The following is a 21508-nucleotide window of genomic DNA, read 5'->3' as shown; positions in this document are numbered from 1 at the left end:
TACACTTTACAACAGGGACATATTGGATGAAACTAATAAAGGGGTCATGGATTTTACAAATTTAACCATGGAATATCCTTCAGTAAATATACATTGGTAGTAATACCTTCATTTAAAAAATATGATAAACAGCCAATGATGGATAGCTACACACAGAATGCAGAGAACAGAGCTCCAACAGAAGGACGGGATAATAACAACAAAATCAGAGCAAGCTACTCCATAAAAATACCCTGTATTCTATTTGCTAGTATGCAGATTGTCATTGGATGAACTATTCATTTCACCTGTATGCATTCATCCACCTGTCTATTGGCACTTTCTCTTTTAACTTTGGGCATTGCATATTAAGAAAACAACATTTGAGGATCAAGGAATAAACTGGAATTCCTACATCTCACAGGAAATTACAAAGTGGGAATGGAAAGATTGTTTATAGTGGATTTGTAAGGGCATTATACCGCCTTACCTAATTTTACGCAGTTGAAGCTGATGCATTGCTGGCAATACATCCTGCCTGATTTGAGAATAAATGAATAACATTTCAGAATAAATGTTAGTGTTGCTAGATGCAAGGGGCTCATTATTATCTGGTTTGGGACCATTCTAAGGTTAGGGAGATATGGGAAAGAGTCATGAGCAGCATAACTTATACTGTTACATGCCACTACCGATAGACTCAGATGTAAGATGTTGACTACTTGGCATTTCGCTAAAAGGATGCTCCATTCTAAGAACTTTTTTATGCAGGATATGAACTGCAGTACACACACCCTGCTTGCATTTTTCTTTATACACCAGAAAATAATCCTAGATAACTAAGATAAGATTAAAGAGTTAAGTGTTAAACTTAAATCTTGGCACAGCATTAAACTAGATGTGAAACAATTATCAGAATGTTTGAGTGTTTTTTTTTATAGTTTGATAACATTATAATGCACTTCTAAATGGGTTTTTAAAGGTGTTAAAACCTCTATGATGTGGACAAATGACACGTTACACTTGTTTGATTGTGATCATGTTATTTATGAGACTGTTAATAAAGATGTTATATTATAACAAAAGATGATGACAGATGACATTTTGTGGCATGTCGTGTCTGCCTCTATGTTGCTGCTATCCTTATATGTAGCTACTCTTTCCTAACTCCTGCCCGAACCAGACTTCTTGTTTTACTTTTTATTGGTAAAATAAAATAATGTTTAACTTTGTTAACAATCCAAGGATAAAGTTCGGAAACAAGGGGAAAAGTTATATTACACCAAATACTTCAAAACAGAGTAGAATATATAACAAAATGTTATAGTATATATTATAGCTGGTATAAGATTACCAAAAAAGTAAAACATAAAAATGATACATAGATATACAGACAAATAAGTAGAAAATGATAGCTGAATATAAAATATATGGTAGCTGAAAAAATATTGAGCTTTGAACTACTGGCAGATCAAAATTGCACCATTTTTCTTCTATAGAAAAAGCTTATCATCTTCAATTTATTAACAGAGACAATTTCTCACTAAGTACTTTGATCTTTAAAATACTAACACAAAGATACCGCCCCCACCGCCATAAAAAAATTGGTCCGGATCACAACTGATCTACTCCCTTAGAAACAGCAAGAAACCCTCAATTACACTTTCCTGACTTTGATTCAAGCTTGCTACTAGAGAAAAAGTATTTTCTAGAACTAAACCTGCCATGTGGAATTCCCTACCATAGTCATAAGAAATCCAAATAACAACTTAAGCAATTCCTGCAAAATGAATCTAACTGCCCCTAATTTGTGAGACTGAATAAAGGCTACAATACAGTTCTGCTTTATTAATCACCTGCTTGCAAAACAATATATTCTGTAAATATAATTTTCAACTTTATGTACATTCACTAATGCAGATTTCCTGCAAATGGAACTATGGAATGTAAATACAACTAATGCATGTACAATTCAATATTCTTTTATTAATGCTGTGATATTTTTATAATATATTCATGCAATTTGAAAATCATTTTCTGTAAGTTTGTATCTAGGTCGTGACTGAAAAGAATCTTCTTACCTGGTTATCAAATTGTAGATAAATAAATAAATACTAGCAAGCGAATAATATATTAATAAAATGAATAGCATCAAATGTGAAATTATTCTTTACTCTACATCTATCAATTAATTAGTTCCACCAGCACTGCTCTGAGGAAGTCAGTAAGGTCTTCTATTCTTCCAAAATCAGCTGTCCAATATGCATATTACATCTGAAAAGAAACAATCATAAATATTCCTGCAAGCCAAACAGTAACAGAAATCCATGGTGTCAAACACCTAGGGTATGTCAACCTTGATCTATGTAATTATTATGAGTATCATTTGCTCCCACTATTCATTCACCCATGGTCAAACCCATGAAGTGTGAATATTACTGACATATTCCTGTTTATATATGAGAGAACTTTATACTACTACACACCAGTAAGGAATAAAGTTTATGCTGAGTAAAATTAATAGTTATTACTACTTTGTATCAAATGAACCTGGTCCTCAGGGATAAATACTCTGTCTTAAGGTATTTAATCTGTGTTAAGGTATTTAAATGCAGCTAGCTATTGTTTCACTTGCACATGTTGAACCAAGATACCCCACTTCATAAGACTAACCAGTTTCTTCATCCTTTTTTTAACCATTGTTCCACTTATGTATGTAGAACCAACATAAGTCTAATCAATGTTTTCATTCGTTTATCAAACACATGATTCTCCTAATAACATTTTAACATGTAGACCTTTCATTAGTGACATCTGCTTGATAATTATGCTTGGAGAAAAAATATATGTACCTTTCCTAGTATTCTGCCATAAACATTACTAAAACATGAAAAAAAGAGATCTCTAAAATGTGATTTCCAACTTTATTCATACCCTGATTATCAATTTTGGCTATAATATCATAAATTAAACTATATGTTATCTCAGAAAATAGAAGGTTGACATTAGGAATCCACTATCAAGATATTTTTGGTCCATTGGTCCATACTTTCTGTATAAAGTCAAGCTAGTTCATTATTAAATGTCCTAACTTTTTAAACAATTCAATTGGATAGGCTTTCATGCATAAATGAAAGGTATTCTGGTCTATTCAGAGTGTCCAACACCAAAAACAAGTTATGTTTAATTTTTTAGGACTGTATTGAAACCATATCAGTTGCCTATACAAAATAATGATCCCATACAGTAAAGGTTCTAGGACATTAATGCTGGTCAGCTCATCTGATAGTGTTAAAATATTCCACACTATCATGGGGGTGTTCCCGGCTCTGCACAATAATTTAAAAAGGATAGGCTCAACTAAGTGTATTCAGAAAAGTGAGGAAGGAACTTCTAAATAAAGATTGTGAAAAACACCAAGGGCAGAAAGTGCATTTCAAAAAGGTTACCCAAGCTGAATATGAATAAACAAACAAATAAATAAAATAACTAAGTAAAGTTTCGATAACATATTACAAGCCTTTAGTCTAATAGCTTGGTCTAGATGGGTTACCATTGTTGGAAATACATAGCAAATTGAAAAACTTCAGTTTTTCAGCATCTTAAATCTTAACTATTTCATGCATTTCTTGATAAGGTTTCAGAATCATTTTAGTTTATCTACAGTATGATTCATACTATATTACAAGCTTCAGCTGTCAATTTGTTTACCTGGTGAGCTTTTTCAGCAAACATAACAAATGGCATAAAGAGGTAATTGATATAGATCAATAAGGGAAAATCATAACTTCAATTTTAATGCCTCCAGTTTAATATTTTAGACCTATCCAAATCATTCAATATAACTTCATATCTCATACACTTAGAGTTACATAGCTGGGCCTCACCAAAAATGCAATCAGTTGGTTTAAAAGTTAGATTAGCCATTGAACACAGCCTGTAGATGGCTTAACACTAATATTTATTTATTGACTTTTGATTATTGAGAAAGTCCGACTGGGTCGGAGCCCATTGTCTGCAGAAGTCTGGTGAGAAAAGCTCCAAAGTATTACAAAACATTTTAAGAATAATACTTTTATATATTTTTTAAAATAATACAAAAAATACAGTTTAAATAATGATAGCAAACCAGATACAATATGAAAACATTAGCTAAGAATAGATACAAGTTATACGACAATGGTTTAATAATTAGAGAAATGTTAGCCAGTTTACAGAGAAATTAAAGGTAAGTTAGTATAAGACAAACAAGAATTGTACTATAAAGAGAGAGAAAAGCAGGTTTATAGTATATTTACAGAGAAAGTCAGGGGAGAGAAACTGATAGAATTAAAGAAGTGAGTAAAAGAGAGAGAGTAAAGAGATGAAAGGTATGAATAGGTATTGGTCCACATTTAGAGATATAGTTTATCCTGGTGTTGAGCAAGAACAGGGCCAGCTTTTTGCTAGGACATCTTTCAGAATGGTTTTGAGGGATGGTAGGGAGAATATTGACCTGATGGATAGAGATAAGGAATTTCAGGCCTTAGTAATATGGTACAAGTACAGACAATGTCCAGCAGATTCAATAGGTTTGTGGACAGACAGGCGTTTTTGATCATAATGACCAACTAGGAAAATAGTTGTATAGAATGTTATTTAGTGCCAGACAAGCAGATGGATTCCAGATAATTTTATAGGTTGTAAGAACATGTGTATATGTTAGTTGATGGTATAGTTCCAAACAATTTAAAATTTTTAGTGCTATACAGTGGTGGATTCTGAAAGGGGTATTTGCTGCAAATTTAACAACTTTGCCATGGCATTGTTTAAGTTTTGATTTTTGTGATTCCTGAAGTTTAATAAGGAAGCGAACACCAAAAATAAGTGTGTGGAGGAGATAAGTAGTGGCAAGTGTAGCTTTAATTGCGTCAGTGAGGACATTTTTGGCTATGCTATCATATACTATCATTCCTAATGATTTGCTATGACAAGTGACTTCAGTGGTTATATTATCAAGAGACAGGACTTTACATTTTTTTCATGGGAGAGTGATTTGGGGAAAAAGTCATAGTTTGGTTTAATATGTGCAGCTTTTTCCATCCTACTCTACTAGCAGTCCTACAGCATTCTTTTACAAAATATTCCTAGCAGTCCTACAATATTCCTTTACACAATACTCATAGCATTCCTAAAGCATTCCTCTGCAAAATATTTGAAAACTAACTTTAACAGTGTAAGTTACTCCTAAATGCAAATAAAACTAAGCCAATATTATTTTCATCTCCAACCACAAATCAAACAATTGTGACATAACATGCAAAAAAATATGGTAGAGAAACAGGTTTAGCACACAATTGCCCCCCCCCAAAAAAAAAAAAAAAAAAAAAAAAACACTTCCTCTGAAGTTAAACACTGAGTTTCACTAGAATCATTCAAACAGATCCTGGATGATTGGATGGGTCCACACAAATTTATTTCATGTTTGACTTGCCTAGCCATCCTTGAGAAGGACAGTATGGCCTGAAGTTGGTTTCTGTCAATGTTTATAAGGTCCTAAAACTAAACTGTCTTGAAATATCTATAAGTCTATAACTAACAATATCAGTCACCAATTCAGTGTTGAATTGAGCTAGTGCAAAATACAAATCTATCAGGAATAATAAAATAATAACTGACCATAGTTTCAGATTCAATCAACACATTCTCTTTGTAATTAAAAAACATGAAATAAGACTTCTTCATCAAGTCAAACCTTTTATGACAGAACATAGTTATAAGGCCATAGCTCAGAAGTATCTAGTCCCAATTCTCCTATATGCTTCATCAGTTTTCTCTAAATTACAGTCCTCCTAGCTAACCAAACTGGAGCAATCTATTTGTCAAATCTGCAAGTAGCCATATTAACCAAACACATCAGTGTTTAGTATTTTAGCCCCTTAACAGGTTAGAGCTATGCAGTTTACTAGTCTATACTGACCTGAAGACAACATGCAAGGTCCTCTGTACCCCAGACAGATGCTTTGCCAACAGTCAATTATTAAACAGGTACACAACCCTTACAGAACTGCTGTCATTGAACTAGCTCCTATTATAACGGTGACTGGCCATACTCTGTATGCATTGCTAAAATATAGAAATTGATCCGATGCATATCAAAAATATCTTATTACATCTACAATTTAAAGTATCATTGAAAGCATGCCTATCAATGAAGCAATCCTGCCCTTGAACAAACCCCATTGCTAAGTCATGTTCTTATGGAGTCAAACCAAAAAACATTAAAAGAATCTTCAGACGTTTACTATAATAATCTCTGGATTGCAGATCTCAAGCAAATTGTAACAGCTTAGATAAAATATTTGTATTCCTCATTTGTTGTCAGTGTACTTAATTTAAAATGTGAATATATACATATACTGTTAAGTAATGCTAAATGTTCTTTGGGTGTGAGAGCTTAATATACCAGATGCACTATATAATGTATTAGATACCCAAACTCCATTGCATTTTATGTACCTCAGTGTAACAATGCATATTTTATGGTTAACACATGCTAGCTGTCTGTGCAAATCTGTGTAATCTGGAGGTTTTCTCTTTTGGCCTCCAAAGAAATGAAGCTTTTCCCCATTGGACATTTCCAATAATTAAAGGTAACATAAGTAATACATACACTTTTAATAGTAGCCTGAATAGGACAGAGTTAGTAGAAATCATTAAATGAGTAAAGGCAGGAAACACCCTTGATACACCTGATGTGGTATATACAAAGGGAGTTTTCTGGGTATGATTCATTTAATTAAAATATTTGTTTCATTTAAACAAAAAAAGATGTAATAGCAGAGTTAAATCCAGGTTTGGTAGTAATGTATCACCTAAAAGGCATATGCTCTATTAATTAAATGAAATGTCTGTGTACCATCATAACTGACTAATTGCTAAGAGGCATATCTTGCTTCCCCCGATCTTGAATTATGACCTCATTAAGAGTTGCAGTAACATTGCTGCATCTATCTTCTTGTAGAATTAAACATGAAATTGTACCAGTATTAAAATTGTCAAAATCCTCAATTAACCTTTTCTTTAATGAGTATAGCCAAAATTTCATAATTTGATTTAAAAAAAAGAAACCTGTATAAAGCTACTTAATGCTGGCCTTTTTTCCATTCTTTCTTAATTAAAATTATCTTCCTATAAGTCACAAAAATGGGCATCTTATAGTCAAGCAACAAAATGAAATTTGCATGCCTAAAAACAATTGATAGAGTTTGGTTGGTAGCCTATTTATGTCTGACATCTTATTTGTCTTGGATGAAATAATAGTATGTTGTAGTTCCTACAGAGGAAATTGAAACATTAGAATAGTAGGTTGTTAGTACATTCTGAGATGCTCCAAAGCTGGTATTTTCCACTTTCAGTTTTTATTTTTTAAACATCTTTATTGAATAATCACTTGTTCATAGGTTCATAGGCTGGTACTAGGTTATCGGCCCTAGGGTCTATACAAGCCTAGCCATAACAATTCCCTGGCTATTTCTTCCCACAATATTTACTTCCCTTGTTTACTTGTTGCATAGGCAAACTTACATTTATATAAAAATAATCAAACTGCATTAACAAGTTCACATTTACAAACAAACATTATAATTCACATTTATTGTTATATATCATATGAGCCTAGCAACATTGCAGAAATTATTCAATGTGTGCCTTCTTTTAAATATCATTTTCCCTCCAAAACATTCTTCTGCGTGTAGCATTTCCACAATTTTCATTTTTTCTATGTAATTTATTCCTACCCTTTTCTAAAGACCCCACTTCCTGCTCTTTGATCTTTGTTAAAATATTCACTGTTTCAAGTGAAGTTGGTTTAGAGTTTGATTTCCATTTCTAGTAATTGCTTTTTTGGCAGCCATAAGAACTAAAATTAACAAAGCCTTACAATGTCTAGGCAATTCAGATCCTGTATCCCAGTTCAGAAAATCATTTCCTTGGTTGCCCAGTATTCCTGATAGAGTAATCTGTATGGAGTTTTTAAAGTTTGCCAACTCATTATACTCCCAAAACAAATGTTCCAGTTTACTTTTTCTTCCCCATCACAACTCCAACATTTGGCATCTACTTGTGGGAAAAAACCTTTGCAGTCTGATTTGGGTATAAAAGTATCTATGCCAACACTTCCAGGCAAAAATCCTAACTTTATTTATTTATTTATTGCAGTTTGTTAACCGGGAAAGTCCATTGGGCCAAAGTAACCCATTTTCAATGGAGGCCCGAGGAGAAAAGCTCCAGACAGAAAGACAATATTATAAAAACATTCAAAAGTAATAACTAAGTACATCATTTTTAAGATATTTACAAGAATAAGAAATTACTATTCAATTAGTACATCATAAATGGAGACAAAAGAATTATTTGTGCAATGGCTGTGTTTTGAATAGGATAGGATAAAGAGAGGTGCCAGGATTCAGGAAGGATGAGTACAGGAGCATTCCCAGAGAGAGGAGAGATAAGAGTGGAGTAAGGTTTTAAAGGAAGGGAGATTCTGGCTAGTTCTAATGTGAGGGGGAAGAGAGTTCCATAATCTAGCAAGGGAGAAGGATAGTAAGAGATGCCCTGGAGAATGTAAAGGTTTATAGAGTTTCAGGAGGTTTTGATTTGTGGATCTTAGTATTCTATGTGGCTGGTGGATTTTTAAGGTAGAGGAGAGAGACGGACAGCTAGAGGGTTTAAAAATTAGCTTGTGTGCCATTGTTAGTTGAATTAAAGATAGGTAATTTTGGAGTTACAACCAGTTTAGGGCATGGAAGGTGCTGCAATGATGAGCAGAGGATTTGGATCCTGTGGCAAACTTAGAAATTTTATTATAGCATGAGGATAGTTTAGATTTCAGGGCTGATTGGAGATTAGTGAGTAGTGGGGCTCCATATAGAAGGGAGGGGATGAGGTAGATGGTGGATAGGAGTTGTTTGTATGAAAGAGAAAGGTAGTGTCTGTGATGATAAAGCATTCAGAGCTTTTGATTGTTTTTTTTTTTATACTGGTTTGTAGATGGATGTTGAATTTTAGCTGGTCATCAATAAGTATGCCCAGAGGTTTTGCATGGGGAACTATTTCAATAGAGGTCTTGTTTTGACTGAGTATAGAGAAGGATGCTTTGTCAATAGCAGTTTGTCTAGAAGGGGAAAATCATTATTTTGGATTTGGAGGCATTAAGGGCTAGATGGTTGTCAAGCATCCAGGACTCGGTGGAGGAGAAGGCCTCTTGAGTAAGATTTATTAATTTGGGGAGAAATTTGGTGGAGCAGATGATAGTAGAGTCATCTGCATATTGGATGAGTTTCACATTGGGGATTTTTTGGTGGAAGTTATTAATAAAAATATTAAATAGTAAGGGATCCAAAATAGAGCCCTGAGGAACACCTGTTGCAGTGTGAAGGAAAGAAGTACAGTTGTTACATTTTAAAGCTTGTTCCCTGGCTGAAAGATAGCTGGTGAACCAGTTGATAGAGGAAGAGGAAAGGTTAAGATGAGAGAATTTAGAAAGGAGGGGCTTATGAGAGACAGTTTCAAAGGCCTTGGATAAGTCGAGCAGGTGGGTAGAAACTATGTTGTCAGAGTCTTGAGCAGAGTTGATGATTTTGAGGAAGGAAAGGAGGGAGTTGTTGATGCTATGTCCTAGTCTAAACCCATGTTGTGTTGGAGTCAATAGTTGGTTGTCAAGTAGGTAGGGTAAAAGTTGCAGGTGGATACATTTTTTGAGAATCTTGGAGATAGGGGACAGGATAGCTATTGGGCAAAATTTGGAGATTGAAAGGTTGTTACCTCCTTCGTGGAGGGAGATGATGAAGGCTTTTTTCCAGAGGAGTGGAATGTAGGACTCTTGGATGGAGTGATTAATTAGGATGCTGATGGGAAGGGCTATGCCATCAGCAGCTAGTTTGAGAAGGTTGGATGGAATGTTATCTGGGGCATTAGAACAAGGTTTTAATTTTAGTAGGAGTTTTTTATAGTGTTGGTAGGAATGGACTTTAGAGTGAAAGGGGAAGACTGGGAGTTATTGGAGGTTGAACCCATGGTTTTGGACATGTTGGAGGAGATATTATTAGGGAAAGATGAGGTAAGTTTAGCTGTTGCTACTCTTCTAGATTTTCTTGCATATTTGGGACTATATCTAAACCCTCTTCTCAATCTTTTCTGACCTCATCTTATTGATCCCTATAGTTATTGTACAATATTTTATATGCCTTAATAATTATCCATTTTTAACAGCAGCTTCTGTTCTAAACTCAATTAAAAACTCAAGGGCAAAAACACAAGAAAAAGGAACTGGACATTTCATTATTCCTTTGAAGGTGAAATGCCGAGGTACCAGATTGAATAAGTGCATGAAGTGAATATTTACCCTGGTGTTATGGCTTTTGGAATGTCCAATTCCTTTTTCTTGTGTTTTTGTCATTGATGGTTTGTTTGGTGGTGTGTTGCAATTATGCCTTGGAGCCGGCTTCTACTTTCAACAACCATTCTTCACGGGACACCGATGAAACCAGAGCCATTGGAGATGTGTTACTATCGGATATTCTTCATGAAAGGGACCTAAAACTTTTCAAGGATGATTTATGAAGCTCCACTAGTGATGACGGCCATACGAGAAGTGTATTCAGTTGGAACGGCTTCTTTCCAAAGAGGTGACTGTGTTTTATGATATTAAATTACTTGAAAAATACATTTCTCATAATGTTACCCCTAGAGGTTTAAGTATAACTCATTTACCTGCTGGTGATTTTTTGGATGAGGGGGGGATTTAGTGTTAGAATGTAGAGAGGCTTCCCCGAAGTGTACTTTAAACTGGCTTCAGATTTTAGTGAAATGCAACCTAAGACTGATTGATAGGTTGTGAGCACAAATCATGGAGTTACAAGATTCTTTAATTAATGAAATATCGGAGACCAGATCAAGGAAATCATGCTAGATGTGAAATCTAGGATTCAACAAGTTGAACAAAATATCATAGCGCGTAAAAAGAAAAAACTGAGCAAAAATATCAACGATTTCCAAAATAATATGATGTACTCTGTTGCTCATAACAAGTGGCTGGCTAGATCGAAGAATAGGGGTGGGGCCTCAAATGATAGGGAGACTTGTGATTCCTCCTCGTCATCAGGGGATACGAGTGTGAGCAGTAAAAAGAGCATTTCATTTGAAGACGTACCTATGGAAGACATGAATAATGGCCAAACAAACTTGGTATCAGAAACGCATTCCCCCAAACAGAGACAAACAGGAAGTTTCTATTGGTACGTTTGGTGGAATGGCCACTATAGCAGCAATAGCAGGAAAAAGTAAGGAAGGACTTTGTTCGTGCATCACAATGAACAGTTGACTCTCATGTTGATTGTTTAGTAGAACAGAAGCCTTGTCACTGTTATGGAGGGAATGTTCGAATTCAGGGCTTATTGATTTAATTAATGTTCAGAAGGAATGTAATGTCTGTTCTGTTGAAAAAAACTGTTGAAGTTGTAGTTTCCCCTTTCAGGTCTTATGGGGGAACAGTAACAGACCAGTTAAAGATAGTGAATCTATCTGAACTAGAGTTAATGGAAGAGCTTGAGAAAGTATTATTAAAAGGTCCTAAATTTGTTCCGACTAGAATACCATGTCTAGTGGACATCGTTTTAGATGTGAAATGCTTTTATCAGAATTTATTTTTGAGGGTATTTTTAATACTTCTGATAGCAGAAATCAAGTCTATGTACTAATCGATTTAGAAGTTGATGTCTTATTAAATTTAAGTATATATGATACAGATTTATGTTTTGAATTGTTCAATGATATAACTGAAAATGTTGTGAATGATGATAATGCATATGACCTTGAATATCCAGAAAATGGATTTATGTGAATAAAAGATCTTTGCTTTTATACATCCTTTGAGTATTTTGGATAATTCAAGTGAGCCTGGTCTACCTCATATGTGGTGCTGTTGTTGGACTTACTATTTTCTTCTTTTTCCGTGGTGAGGCGTTAACTTTTTGGGAGTACTTTGTTGTTGCTTGATTCAGAAAATAATGTTTTTATACAGGTTATGGTTGTCTTCATGTTCTCTGTTTTCCATCTAACAAGAATAAATGTATGCCACCAAAACAGTCAATGTGTATAAAATGTTTGAGAATTTGGTTTGTAAGAGAATTGAGCATGAATTTGATGTTTTTCTTAAAAGTGAAAAAACATAACTTGTAAAACCAACAAACGCTCCAGAGACTGTTGCTAGATACCACTCAAAAGTTATAGTCCAACTCGGTGAAAATGTAAAATGTAAAATAAAATAATTTATTAAGCAGCTAGAACATACACTTTTCGTCAGAACACAATCCAACTTCCTCAGAATGCCAAACAAACAAAACAGTGCCCCACCCCTTTCTGACATTTTAAAATATCTCACTAATTGAAAACTAATCACATGTTAAAACTCAATTAGCTTAAAGCCACAACACAAAGATAAAAAATAATGAAATTGAATAAACATATGAACTATTATCAGTAATATACTATTCCAACTAAGCAAAACCAAACAATTGGCTTGCCACTAATATAAATAAATAATACAAAATAAATAATGCAGAATAAAAGATGTACCTGAGAGGGAATAGAGGGCTAGACCTGTATTTCACTCCCGACATATATAACTAGTAACATCTGATCACTGCACTCGTCGGTGCAGGTCTAATAAACACCAGCCTAAACTCTAAGTTATTGCTGTTTCCGCCACCGATCTAAAAAGGCCATTCAAACATGACCTATAGTAGTTGTTGAAAATAATATACCTCAGATATGAAGGAATTATTCCAACTAACCCCCTCGCTTCCCCTGAATTACACGTACTGATATGACCATATACTGTAATTCAAAGCCCTACATACAGGTGTTCCAGGGGTAACTTCACCAAAGCCTAGATGGTAGACTGTACAAAAGACATATCCTACAACCATAGACAGTATAAAACCATGTTAATAGTTGACAAAGCGTCGACAATCTCTCTTCATCAAAATCTAAAAAGGTAGTCCATACACAGGACGTATCCTACAACAGCATGAAACCAAAATAATAGTTGACGAGACATCAACAATCCCTCCGTTGGATTTATGGAATTTGAGTTTAATACAGTAGTTCATGGTATTCCAGTGGATTCCCTAAATGCAACGGAGGGATTGTTGATGTCTTGTCAACTATTATTATGGTTTCATGCTGTCTCCAGTTGTAGGATACATCCTGTGTACGGACTACCTTTTTAGGTTTTGGTGAAGAGGGATTGTCAACGCTTTGTCAACTATTAACATGGTTTTATACTGTCGATGGTTGTAGGATATGTCTTTTGTATGGTCTACCATCTAGGCTTTGGTGAAGTTACCCCTGGAACACCTGTATGTAGGGCTTTGAATTACAGTATATGGTCATATCAGTATGTGTAATTCAGGGGAAGCAAGAGGGTTAGTTGGAATAATTCCTTCATGTCTGAGGTATATTATTTTCAACAACTACTATAGGACACGTTTGAATGGCCTTTTTAGATCGCTGTCGGAAACAGCAATAACTTAGAGTTTAGGATGGTGTTTATTAGACCTACACCGATGAGTGCAGCGATCAGATGTTACTAGTTATATATGTCGGGAGTAAAATACAGGTCTAGCCCTCTATTCCCTCTCAGGTACATCTTTTCTTCTGCATTATTTATTTTGTATTATTTATTTATATTAGTGGCAAGCCGATTGTTTGGTTTTGCTTAGTTGGAATAGTATATTACTGATAATAGTTCATATTTTTATTCAATTTCATTATTTTTTATCTTTGTGTTGTGGCTTTAAGCTAATTGAGTTTTAACATGTGATTAGTTTTCAATTAGTGAGATATTTTAAAATGTCAGAAAGGGGTGGGGCACTGTTTTGTTTGTTTGGCGTTCTGAGGAAGTTGGATTGTGTTCTGACGAAAAGCGTATGTTCTAGCGGCTTAATAAATTATTTTATTTTACATTTTCACCGAGTTGGACTATAACTTTTGAGTGGTACTTAGCAACAGTCTCTTGAGCGTTTGTTCGTTTTGCATCGTGTTCAAGTTTTGCTGGTTTGTTTGTCGTGTCAATTATGAAAAAACATAATTTGTCAAACTGCAAATGGTACATTCTAGGTTAGATGAATTTGTCTTTAGGCAAGCAGATAAGGGGAGTAATTGGGTTATGATGAACAAAAGAGACTATGATAAGATGGTCAAAGATTTAATCTGTGAAACTGATGACTATGCTGAACTGTCTAGTAGTTCTTTGTTGAAATTTAATGAAGAATTGCTTGAAATTTTGGAAAGAGGTGACAGACTGGGTTTCCTGAACAATAGAGATGTACAAAGACTGTTTGTTAAGAAACCCAGGGATTCAAAATTTTATGCTATGCATAAAATTCATAGACATTTAAGATTCCCCTGGGGAAGACCAATTGTTTCTATGTTAGGTTCCTATTTGGAGAATGTTGATTTGTTTTTGGACTTTCTTAAAAAATATTTGGAAAAAGTGCCATCCCATATAAAAAACATGGTTGAGTTGTGTGAGGGACTTAAGAAAATTAAATGGCTGGATAATTTTTTCTGAGCCACAATGGATGTTAGTGCACTATACACAAATATTGATATCATAAGGGGCCTAGAAGCTATGGGAAGAATAATGGGGAGGGTCCCCGATCTTCATTCCTATTACTGCTGCTGGAATTTAGCCTGACACACAATTACTTTAGATAGGGGAAAACAGCTCTTTATGGAGAAAAGAGGCACAGCAATGGGGGCAGCTTTTGCCCCCCACTTATGCTGTGGAAACTTAGTTCATGTATCATGTTTTTTTTGTTGGGAATGTAATTTATTATGGGAGATTTATTGATGATTTACTTTTTGTATGCACGGGAGATCAACAGTGTTTTTTCAGATATATGGAAGACTTGAATGGTACAACACATGGTTTTCAGTTTACATATCAGATAAGTTCCACCTTCTTTGCCTACTTGGATGTGGAGTTGTATGTAGATGAAAATAATATTGTACAATTTAAGCCACACAGGAAACACACTTTGGTTAACAACTTTTTGCATGCAGATAGCATGCACCCCCCACATTTAATTAAGGCACTGCCTTATGGTGAATTTAAACTGGTCTTTCAGAATACATCTGAGAAAAGATTTAAACAGATATTTTTAACGTATGTTTTTGATAGACTCAGCTGTAGAGGTTATTGGGAGTCTTTTGATAGACACTAGGAAAATAGCTGTGGGTGACAAAAATAAACCTAATTACCAACAATGGCAAGGGATGAGGAAAAATAGAGGGAATGATAAAAAGAATAAGGAGAATAGAATAGTAAAAAAAATTTTTTTTTGTGACAAAATTCTCCCCCTTTTTTAAATTGTTGGAGGACATTATTAGGGAATTTTGGTATATGGTTATTGAAGATAGGTGTAGTACAGATTTTTCCAAAATTTGTGACCTTCTCTTATGACAGATATAGCAATTTGAAAGAATTACTTAGTGGGAGTAGTGGCCAGTTAATGAGGGAAGACAGAGTGGGTACTCGTCCATATGGCAATTGTAGTGTATGTAATACGGTCAGAAACCTCAGTGGTTCTAAAAATCAATGGAAAGTTGTACAAGGTAGAGAAGGTTTTCACTGTAATTCTCAGGGAGTTATTTACATTATAGGTTGTGGTTATGAAAAGGTGAAATGGTATATTTATTTTTATTTATTTTATTTTACAGTTGTTGACCGGGATAGTCTGACTGGATGCATGTCCATTTTCAGCAGAGGCCCGGGAAGAAAATCTCCAAGGGTAAGCAGATACAGCATTACATAATACCAGCATTACATATTACAAACAGAGTATTTACAGAGATTACATAAGTAAGCAAGTTAAACAAGTTCCACAGTTTAGAGTTAATTCCGAGCGTAAATCAAGATTAAATTAAATTACACAGTAAACTGGTTAACAGATTTTTACACATTCTAGAGGGAGTTAGCCAGGCTTGATACACTGACATAGCCAGTTAAGTGACAAATGTTGTTTGAGTCTAGTTTTAAATTGACCTAAGGTGGAAAGTAAGGTAATATCAGCTGGAAGAGAGTTCCAGGATCTACTTACAGAGTTTGCAAAGAGTGAGTCACCGGATGTGTTATTAATTTTGCTAGTCTGAATTAAAGGTTTGTTAGAGGATCAAAGTGGTCTAGGATTGTTATAGGGGGTGATAATATTTTTAAGTGCAGGAGTATTGTCCGGATTATAGAGGATTTTATAGGCCATAATCAGTTGGTCATACTGGATTAGGCTGGGTAGTTCAAGCCACCCAAGCTGATTTAGATTGATGTCCTAAAAGCTAGCCTGGTGGCAAACCTGGCAATGTGGTTGTAGCAAATTGAGAGTTTGTTAAGGGCAGTCTTGTTTAAATTCGAGAGTAGAGGGGATTCATACAGAAGGGTTGAAAGAAGGTAAGAGTGAGCTATGGCAATTTTAACTGGAGGGGTTAGGAAGGCTTTTATTCTGTAAAGTGACCCTAGTTTTTTATTGATGGTTTTGATAGTTTGGTTAACATGTAGGTCGGATTTTAGATTATTATCTATGATGACACCTAATAGTTTTGTAGAGGGGTCAGGGGAGATTATTGTGCCATCATTTGAATTTATGGTAAAGGTGAAAGCAGTAGACCTACGTGTTGGTGAAAATAACAGCATTTTAGTTTTTTTAGGATTTAGGATCAGATGACGTTCAGAAAGCCAGTTTTCTCTTGTATTAAAGGTGGTCTGGGTAGCTGACCATAACTCTACTGGAGATATGGCCGAGGAAATCAGAGTAGAGTCATTAGCATATTGGATACAGATGACTTTTGGGATGACAGTATAAAGGTCGTTAATGAAGATGGAAAACAGCAAGGGCCCTAGTATAGAGCCTTGTGGTACTCCAAGGGTGTTAGGTAGAAGGTTAGAGAGTTTCTTTTGCCAGAGGTCAGCCTGCTGTCGACCATTCAGGTAAGATTGAAACCATTGAAGGGCTCTAGTATCTAGACAGAATGTTTGCAGGTTGTGGATTAAAAGTTGGTGATTAACCATATTGAATGCCTTGGAAAGATCCAAGAAGAGGGCTGAGGATATATAATTATTGTTGCAATTATGGTTTATGGTGTTGGTAAAGGCTAGGAGGGCTGAAGTAGTGCTGTGATGAGGACGGAAGCCATGCTGAGTGTCTGCCATAAGGTGATTCTGGATTAGGTGGTGCATGAGTTGTCAATGAATACATTTTTCCATAATCTTTGCAAGTGGAGAGAGTATAACTATTGGCCTATAATTGGAGAATTCAGTAGAACTGCCTCCTTTGTGAAGTGGGATTGAGATGGGGTAAGCAATAACATCAGCTGAATTTTGTAGGTAATCAGAAGGGAGTTGATCAGCAGAAAGTGTAGTGGGTTTTAATTTTTTGATCAAGGTACGGATAAGTGAAGTGGCGACTGGTTCATAGGTTCATAGGTAGGTACTAGGCTATTGGCTCTAGGGCCTATATAAGCCTAGCCAAAAATTGTACCCTGGCTTTCGCCACCCAAGAAAATTATTTTCCTGTGCCCCTGTTGAGCAGAGCCACAGATGTGATCCCTGGGGTGAATTTCCCATTTCCCATCCAATCATCAAGATTTTTCTTGAAGAGTGCTAATGAGGAGCTCTGTTTGACATAGATACGTAGTCTGTTCCAGAGTATGGGAAGTGTCTGGGACAGGTATCTATTCCACCAGCATGTTCTGTTTATTGTGGTGACAAGGTTTAGGTCCCTAGAGCATGTAGCTCAGAGGGGTTGGGATTTCTTTAAGTGGAGCATGTCCAACAGCTCTGAGTTTGACATAGCTTTGTATGTTAGGCAGAGATCGCCCCTGAGTAGGCAATATGCGATGGAGTAAAGCTGTAGTTTTTTGAGACGGTCTGCGTTGGGCATCTGTTTGAGGCCAGTAATCCTCTTTGTGAGGTATTTCTGTGGTCTTTACAGTTGTTGTAGATGTCTTGTGAGGTACATAGCAAAAGGGGCATTGTACTCTATAATGTGTCTAATGAGTGATGAGTAGAGGGGAACGATGACCTCTTTTTTTTCTGGATGAGAATCCTTTTGTGATGAGATGAGCCATGTAGAAGGACTTCCTGACCACTGTGGTGATGTGGTTATCAAAGGAGAGACTACTGTCCACCTGTGTCCCAAGGTCTCATCACATTTTCAGCATTAAGTAGACTACCAGCTATGTGGTAGTTCATGGGTACAGAGTTTTTACCAAAGGGGATGACAATACAGTTTTTGCATTGAGCTTCAGGCCATGGCTTTGACACCAGGTATCTGTCTCATTGAGGCCCTTTTGTAGTTTGTCCACATCATTAGGAGTTTCGATTATGGCTCCTAGTTTGCAGTCATCTGCAAACTTTGTTAGCCAAAGACCTTCTGTGTTAGCCTGCACTTCAGAGAAGTAGATACCAAACAGGAGCGGACACAGGACTGAACCCTGTGGTACTCCACTTGTCACTGGTCTGAAGTCGGATTTGGAATCCACTACTTTCACAGTGTGGGTTCTGTCCATGAGCCAGTTGGCAACCCATCTTGTGATATAGGGATTTATACCTAGTTTAGTGAGCTTATCTATAATTCCAGAATTGGAAGCTGAATGCAAGTAGGTTTCTAAGGGTGCTACTTTCAGGACCAGGGGAGCTAAGAGATAGTTAGATAGCTAGGGCCTGAATTGTCTCAGTAAAGAGTCGGATAAAACTTTCAGAAACATCTTCATCAGAAACATCTTTAGGGGTTTTATCAATAGTAGCAGCAGGGATTGGGGTTGAAGTTTGTCCAGGATGTAACAGATTATTTAAACCTGCCCAAAACTTCTGAGGGTTATTTTGATTTGCTGTCTGTAAATTATAGTAGTATTGTTTTTTGTCTTGTAAAATGGATTTTTTATTTTTGTCCCTGGATTGCCTGTATTTAATGTGATCTTGGGGGTCTTTAGAAGAATGCCATAAAGCCCATGCTTTGTTTCTATGGGTAATTTTGAGTTTAGACTCTTTAGAAAGCCATGGCACAGTTTTTGCCTCTGTTCTCTTTGAACGGACAGGTGCATGCAAATCAAGGATCTTAAGGAATTTGTTGTTAAAGTATGCTACTGCTTCCTCTAAGGGGAGGTGTTTTAGAATAGACCAATTGCATGAGTTTAGTTCTTGTTGGAATTTGGCAGGGTCAAAGTTTTTATTGTTTCTAACCTTTCTGAGTAAGGGTTGTTGGGAATTAATGGCTTTGTGCTTAATTACATATGTGAGAATGTGATCGCTTAGGCCACCAGGGAGGGTACCAGAGGTGTACAGTTGGGGGTGACTATTTATGAGTACCCAGTCAAGTATGCTTTCTTTTTGGTTGGGTTTACCTATCCTAGGAGGGGTGGATATGATTTGTGTAAATGCATGCAGGTTAATATGGGTCGTTGGGGATTCTGAGGAACAGGTGCCCCAGCCTATGTTAAAGTCTCCAAGTAGTAAGGTTTCTTGGGGGTAGTGACATGATAGCCAGTGCAGGATATCTTCAAGTGTAGATATATTGTTACCTGGAGGAATTTACATACAGATATTAATGCATTTATTTTTATTAAGTTGCAATTTGGTGGCAAGAATCCTGAGTTATTAATCTGAGGTGGTTGTCTTATATCTATGGTGACATTCAACTCAGATTTATAGAGTACAGTTACCCCACCCCCCTTCCTCGAAGCACAATCCAGCCTGTGTATGTTGTACCCAGGTGGTAACACTTCATTGTCTGTAGTGTTAGGTTTTAACCAGGTTTCAGATAAACAGAGAATCTCAGGTGAGTGGACATCCAGAAGTGCATGCAATTCATGTGCCTTGTTATTAATGCTTCTAATATTGATATGACAGGCTAGGAGAGAGTTAGTTGGCCTATTAATTGTAGGTTTGTAGCTTAGATTGCAAGTAGAGGGGGTATGTGTATCTGAAGTGGGTGGGCCAGGGTTGGGGTGAATATCACCACCAAGTATGATGAACTTCAGGAATTTGTTTATTAGTTTGTGGTAGTGTTTGGATCTAGAGCTAATGTGCCTGGGGCTGAGATGTTGATAGACTGAACATGATGTTGGATAGGAACTGGTACTGTAAGCATGGTTGAAGGTGGAAGGATTTACAGCTGGGATGATAGTATGGCCTTTTGGGACCTGAAATCCCATAAGAAACTGGTTTTCATACAAGGTAAGGAGGTATGGTGCGAACATGAGGGGTAGTAAAGAGGAGTATATCATTATATGTGATTCAGCTAGTGAGTTAAGGAACTGTTTTACCTGGTGATGCAACACCAGAAGATAGAGTGATGAGGTAAAGGTACTGGAAGGGGGATGGGAGAATGCCAGATGAATGCTAATAGATGCTATTAAAATGTAGGTAGAAGAATGGGAATGGGAGGAATTATCCCAGATGAAAGCAGATAGGATCTAGAAAGTGGGGGAGTGGCTATAGTACTATAAATTTAGAGGTACTGGGGTGGGAGGGAATTGGGGGCAGGGAGGGGAGCGAACGTAGCAGGGCTATTGCAGTTTACATGGTTTCCTAAGGTGTCCTAAAGCTATAAGGTAAGTATTATAGTTCTTAATGTAAGAGTCAGTTTACTTAAGTTACAGGGGAAGGAGGCAAACACTCAAGTAGAAAAAAGAGCCCTATGGCTGACCAAAATGGTGACCTGCTTAATTACACAGCACTGTAAGTGAAAGCTTAACAAATGCTTTTTGTGTGCAACCTACTCTGCTTAAATGCTGAGGGAAACTGATTTTGTTATGGTGAGCAATTGCAGTCCTGTAGACTCCATTTTGTAGGGAACTGTAGAGTTCAATCTGCTTAAATGTTGAGAGAAACTGATTTTGTTATGGTGACCAATTGCAGCCCTGTAGACTCCATTTTGTAGGGACCTGTAGAGTTCAATCTGCTTAAATGCTGAGAGAAACTGCTTTGGTTATGGTAACCAATTGCAGTCCTGTAGACTCTGTTTTGTAGGGAACTGTAGAGTTCAATCTGCTTAAATGCTGAGAGAAACTGATTTTGTTATGGTGACCAATTGCAGTCCTGTAGACTCCGTTTTGTAGGGAACTGTAAAGTTCAATCTGCTTAAATGCTGAGAGAAACTGATTTTGTTATGGTGAGCAATTGCAGTCCTGTAGACTCCATTTTGAAGGGAACTGTAGAGTTCAATCTGCTTAAATGTTGAGAGAAACTGATTTTGTTATGGTGACCAAATGCAGTCCTGTAGACTCTGTTTTGTAGGGACCTGTAGAGTTCAATCTGCTTAAATGCTGAGAGAAACTGCTTTGGTTATGGTAACCAATTGCAGTCCTGTAGACTCTGTTTTGTAGGGAACTGTAGAGTTCAATCTGCTTAAATGCTGAGAGAAACTGATTTTGTTATGGTGACCAATTGCAGTTCTGTAGACTCCATTTTGTAAGGAACTGTAGAGTTCAA

Source organism: Protopterus annectens, chromosome 1.part1 (assembly GCF_019279795.1).
Source record: "Protopterus annectens isolate FY-2018-M chromosome 1.part1, PAN1.0, whole genome shotgun sequence".
Taxonomy (NCBI): Eukaryota; Metazoa; Chordata; order Ceratodontiformes; family Protopteridae; genus Protopterus; species Protopterus annectens.
This window is presented reverse-complemented; position numbering follows the sequence as displayed.